General features: G+C 47.1%; 1 protein-coding gene across 2 annotated transcripts in view; it reads right to left on the reverse strand.

Annotated features, from left to right (window-relative positions):
* Lgmn (legumain) overlaps window positions 1-3785 on the reverse strand; it is a 45647-nt gene extending 41862 nt beyond the window's left edge. Inside the window, exon 1 of one of the 2 annotated variants that reach the window (NM_011175.4) lies at window positions 3688-3785. The gene's annotated coding sequence lies outside the window, so the exon portion shown is untranslated. Of the gene's footprint in view, window positions 1-3062; window positions 3150-3687 lie in introns of those variants that run through there. The other variant, NM_001378875.1, reaches the window with a different exon arrangement.
* Between the last annotated feature and the right edge of the window lie 2215 nt (window positions 3786-6000).

Below are 6000 nucleotides of genomic sequence, written 5' to 3' on the forward strand. Positions count from 1 at the left end.
GGATCTCTGTGAGTTTGAGGCCAGCCTGATCTACAGAGTGAATTCCAGGACAGGCAAGGTTACACAGGGAAACCCTGTCTTAAAAAGCAAAAAGATGTGATGTAAACATAACCGCTCTGTCCCAGTCACCTTCAGGATTACTAAACTACCAGCTGTTAATATCTTGCTACAATATTAGAGCTTCATCTTCCACAACACCCACAAAACATTACAGATGGAATCTCTGCCTGGCAGTCCCATTCTTAGCCACCCACAATACAGTATTCTAAATTAGCATTTCTTTCCAATTAATTTATTATACTCTTAAATAGATCTACAGACATCCAATCAACACTTGATTCCTCTCAAGAGTGCTAGGCTGTTTCTAGTTTTTGTTTTGGTTTTGGTTTGGTTTTTTGTGGGTTTTCTTTTTGGTTTTTTGAGACAGGGTTTCTCTGTATAGCCCTGGCTGTCCTGGTATTCCACTATAAGCAACTCACAAACACTGCAACAAATCTCTCTTTATACACAAATATCTATGGTATTCCCAAGAACTGCATGGTGGGAGAAGGTGTTTGGTTTTTTGGAGACAAGCTCTCTCTACCTATCCCCGAATGTCCTGGAAATCTATGTAGACCAGGCTGGCCTTGAACTCACAGACTCTCTGTCTCTCCAGTGCTAGGACACTGGGTTTTTTTAATTCACCCTTTTGCAAGCGGCTACTTTGTTCTAAGGCAGAGGCTCTCAGCCTTCCTAATACAGTCCCCCATATTGTGATGATCCCAGACTGTAAAATTATTTCTTTGCTACTTCATCACTGTAATCTTGCTATTGTTATGAATTGTAATGTAAACTTCTGATATGCAGGATATCCGATATGCAACCCCCAAAGGGATTGAGACCCACAGGTTGAGAACCATTGGTCTACGGCAAGAAGCAATACAAACTTCTTCTATCTTTTCATCTGACAGCATCAAACTTTCATTCCCGAATTTGAGTATCTAACTATGAGGTTGTTTTTTTTTTTTTGGGGGGGGGGGGTAAAAAAAAATCAGTGAGCCTCATCACATGTTCACATAATCCTTCAGTTTCCAACATCCTCAATGCTCGTCACAACTTCATCATAAACTGAGATTCGAACTTTGATCCACTAAGCAACTTTCTGCGGTTTAAAAAATAACACCGGAGGGCCATAGAGATGATCCAGTGGTTAAAGGAACTGGCCTAGAAAGTCTGACGAGCTGATTCCCAGAAGCCAAGTGAAAAAAAAAAAAAAAACTGAATCAGCATCTGCAGTCTCAGCACATCGACCGGAAGACAGGAGACGGGAGAATCATTCAGTGTCATTCCGATACCTGAGAACCAGCTAGCCTGGGGCTAGCTTTCCTCTCCTCTCCACACTTGGGCCAAGGGGCTTGTGCAATAGGGTGTATACACGTGCTGGAACACAGGCACACACACACACACACACACACACACACACACACAAATAGTAAAACAATTCAGAAAAAAAATCATAATGCTGGAGCCAAGTGTTTTTGGCACAATCTAAACTCCCAGCATTCAGGAGGCTGAGGGAGGAGAGTTACAGCAAATTCAAGGTCAGTCTGGGCTAGAGTAAAAGCCTATCTCATAAAAACACAAACAAACAAACAACAACAAAAAATGGGGCCTCATATGGTACACACCTTAATCCCAACACTCAGGAGGCAGAGGCAAGCCTATTTCTGTGAGCTGAGTCAAGCCTGGTCTATATAGTGAGTTACAGGACAACCAGGATTACGTAGAGACCATGTCTCAAAAAAAAATAAGTATAATAATAACAGCAACAATAATAACAGGAACAACAATGAGCATTTCTCCAAAAGAGTCACAGGAAAATTCCAGAAGCAGAGTTTTTACTTCAACACTGTGAAGTGGGACATGTTTTGCTTTGTTTAGTTTTGTTTAGTTTTGTTTAGTTTAGTTTTGTTTTGTTTAGTTTTGTTTTGTTTTGTTTGGGTTTTCTGGGTTAACAGCATTCACATCACATACACAATGGTGGGCCCAGAAGAGCAAGAGCCAGAATGTCCCATCACTACTATCCCTGGAGCTGTCACAATGCTGTCACCCAATGCTTTACTCATGTGTCCCTAGCAATGCTGGGGACAACAAGCCACTGTGCTGCCAGCCTCATAATTATGTGCAGGACATGACCCTCCACTGGTTTGTGTGTGGCTCCAGAGAGTCCTCCCAGTTACTATAAATAGAAAACGCTCTGCAGGCCGCAGCCTCGCTCTTCTCCTGCACACTGTACCATCTCTGATCGTACCTAGCAGCCCCACAGTGAGTGCCCTACACCATCCAGGTTCCTGTGAAAGCCCCACACACACAGCATACACATAGCAACATCGCCTACTGACACATATGTCCAAGAATGTGTCCCCATCAATAAACAGTGTCTTGGGCATGGTGTAGTCTCTCTCTTCCTACCACTGCTCTAACTCCCCTGGGGGTGACTGTGGTGCCCTTCTGGTCTTCAGTGTGACCTCCTCTAACACTTTCTACCCTACAAACCCGATAAGGTAAAGAGAAATCTACACTAAAAGCAGCTCACTGGGTATTCAGGACAACACCTAAATTCCCCACCCCACTAAAGGGCATTTGAGATACACGTGACATCCTCCTGCATCAATTCACTCCACACATGTAATCCCTTAATCCAAACAGGCTCCACAATCCCAGGTCCAAAAAACGCTGTTCACAACTTCACCTTGCTGTTCTCCAGGTAATGCACACCCCTCCTCCGACCCACTAGCCACTCCCTATCTCCATGGCTCCAACTTCACCCCTCTCCCCTCCACACCAAGTCCTAGTTCCTCCCAAATGAGGTTTGGGTGTTGTCTCTGTACACAAAGGACTATCTCTACCCCCAACAAAATAAATTCGTCTCAAAAATCTTTGCAAAGAACACAGCATGGTGCCCCAACCCTGTAATTCTGGCCTTCAGAAAGCTGAGGCAGGAGGGTCGCTGAATTCAAAAACCAACCTCATGGCTACATGTTGAGTTTGAGGAGGCTGTCTCAAAGCAAAGAAAAGCTTACCTTACTTACTCCAGCCCAATAAATATTTGGTTTGCAGACCCAGAGTAAAGAATATTCCATAGGGCATACAGCTGTAGACCACAGGGCGAGTTTCAAATCCTGACCACTCATTTTCATCTATAAAATGGACCACGTGACAGACATTCCATCCTCCAGCCCTTAGGGTCTACTGTACTTAACACAAAATAATCCTAACCCTATGGGGCCAGGGACCACAAAGGCTAGCTTTCACTATCAAGGAGCATGTGAGCCTCCCTGAAACCCACTAGCTCTCGCCAGGAATATTTGGGGTATTCCTGTCGGGGTGTTTTTGTTCAGATCGGGAATCGCCCCTGTCTACTGGTGTACTGATTCAAGTTAAAAACATCAACAACAAACCCGGGACTCTGCCAAGAGCTGCCTGGCTGTGAAACCTTAGTAAACCGACTCCTCCTCCTGCCTCAGTTTCGCCCTCCAGGGCAACCCGCCGTTCCAGCAAAGCACACTCGCGACACAAACAAGTCTCCGGCTAGGAGCTTTCAGAAGGGAAATATTACTCAGAAAGGGTCGAGGGATGGAAAGCCTAGCCAAAAACCGCTAAGTCACCTCTCATGGGGCGCGGGTCCTCCCCGGGGTCCCCGATTACCTGGGCGGGTGATCGCCGCGGTGACTGCAGAACCGTGGGAATTCCGGGCGTCGCGCAGACTCAGAGCAGCCACCTCTAGAGTCCGCCCCGCTGTGATTGAGCTGCGGCAACACAGATCGCTGAGCCCGGGCTACCTGCGCAGCCTGATTTGTGCAGCCTCGGAGTGTGGCGTATAAGGAAACCAATAGAAGCTGAGACTGAGGCCGGCAAGCCAGAAAGACTACGAATCCCAGTGTGCGTGGGCGGGGCTTCGGACCCTGTGGGCGGAGCTTTAGGGCCCTGTGGTCAGAGGTTGGGGCTGCGTCTTCTCAATGAGCTAGGCATGAGCACCTAGGTGTCTGGGGACTCTACGGACAGTGAGTGAGAAGTCGCGCGAACTAACTGGTCTCCAGCCTTGTCAGCGCACTGGACCTACGGATGCTACCCCGTAGTCCACCCACAACAAAGGACTGTTGTTTTGGGGTTTTTTTTGGTCTGCCTTGGCCTATGATCACAACACCCACCCCACCCCCAACCTCCAGAAATGTATGGCCACCCCAGCTCTACAGACAAGACATCTGACAAAATCAAGGAGCTTAATTTTTTTCAGGCTCCCAAGACACTTTCAGTGGCGGAAGCTAACCTTAGTAGTCTGGTTCCTGAATGCTAAAATCCTAATTCCCTGTCACGTCCCAAGTGTTCGGTGTCACAGTGAGCTGGAGAGGAAGTAAAATACTCTATATGCAAGTTCCAGAAGCTGGTGCTCAGTGAATGAGTTGGATGGAGTTGTGACAGAGTTCATGTAGTCTTGCCCGAGTATACCAGGACCCAAAACAGGGCCAACTCATTTGGCCTGGGGCTTACTGGTCAAGCTAGACTGCTGGCCAGTGAATCCAGGAGATCAGCTGTGTCTTTCTCCCTAATGGTCACACAAGTTTGTTACACTTTGAGCCATTCCCCACCCCACCCCCCGTCCCTGAATCTTTCCCCCTCCTCCCCCCAAGTCTTAGGCCTGGCAACCCACAGCAGGTCTGCTCCCTATCTCGGTTAATAAGATCATAGCCGCATCTGCCAGCTTAGTATTATCTCTGGCCATGTTTGCAGACAAGGAGAGTTGAATCATTGTGAGAGACTGTAAGGGCAGCAAAATGAAGATAACAACGGACACTTGGAAGAAAACATTTGCTGTCACTGACCTTAGCATACGGCCACATGGCCTAGGATCACAGCTTGGAGGTGACCTTGGGCTTCAAGTCAAAACCCTATGATGAAACATGCCTTCCGGTCTTCCACCGTGAGTATTTGAAGCACATTCATGGACTCACTGAACATATTTACCAGGCCCCTTTAAGTGCCACACATAGCCAAGTATTGAGATAAATAGGATTTTATTTCTTCCCCTTGGGCATTAGAAATGTGTCCTTAGCCACTTCCTATCTCACCCAAAATAAAAGGTAAACTTTGACGGTTAGGCCTTAATAATGAAAGGGACATCCTGGCCTGTGGCCTGATGTGTTCAGACAAAGGACCTGGGAAAACCTTTTCCCTCCCTCAGCAATAGTTGAGTTGAGTGGACCAGAAGAGAAGGCACTGTAAGTGGATACCTAGTAGAAGATGCTGGGGGTTGCCAAGGTGATAGCCGGGGAGCCCAGGAGACCTGCAAGGCGATGCCAGAGAGGTCTGAGTCCAGGCCTGGGAGCACAGTTGAGCTCTGCTTTCAAGTTATCTGGATTCAGATTTCAACCCCACACCCACTACAAGCGTCTTGCCCGGAACTAGCTCATCTTCTCGGTTTCCTCATACCTGGCAGCAGCTAAGTGCCCCATAAATATAAGGTTCAATGGTCCCTTGGGCAGTGGGTGTAACTTGAGAATTCTTTTCTTTTCTGGGACAGGGTTTCTCTGCGTAGGCCTGGATGTTCTGGAACTTTCTCTGTGGACTAGGCTGGCCTTGAACTCAGAGATCTGACTGCCTCTACCTCCAGAGTGCTGGGTGGGAATAAAGGAGTGTGTCACCTCTGCCCTCTTGAGAATTCTAATGAGGAAAAACAAGGTAGCTTGGTATGGTTGAATACACCTATAAATCCCAATGCCTGGGAGACTGAGGCAGGGACATTGCCTTCAGTTCAAGGCCAGCCTGGGCTATATAATGAAACCCTGTCTCAAAAAATATAAAAAATAAAATAAGATAAAATAAAGAGAGAAGGGAGGGAAGAGAAAAGAAAGGAAAAGAAGGGAGGGAGGGAAAAAGAGAGGGAGGAAAAGAGAGAGGGAAGGACAGAGGGAGGGAGGGAGGGAGGGAGGGAGAGAGGGAAACAGAATCTGTGACCTTGGC

Source organism: Mus musculus, chromosome 12 (genome assembly GCF_000001635.26).
Source record: "Mus musculus strain C57BL/6J chromosome 12, GRCm38.p6 C57BL/6J".
NCBI lineage: Eukaryota > Metazoa > Chordata > Mammalia > Rodentia > Muridae > Mus > Mus musculus.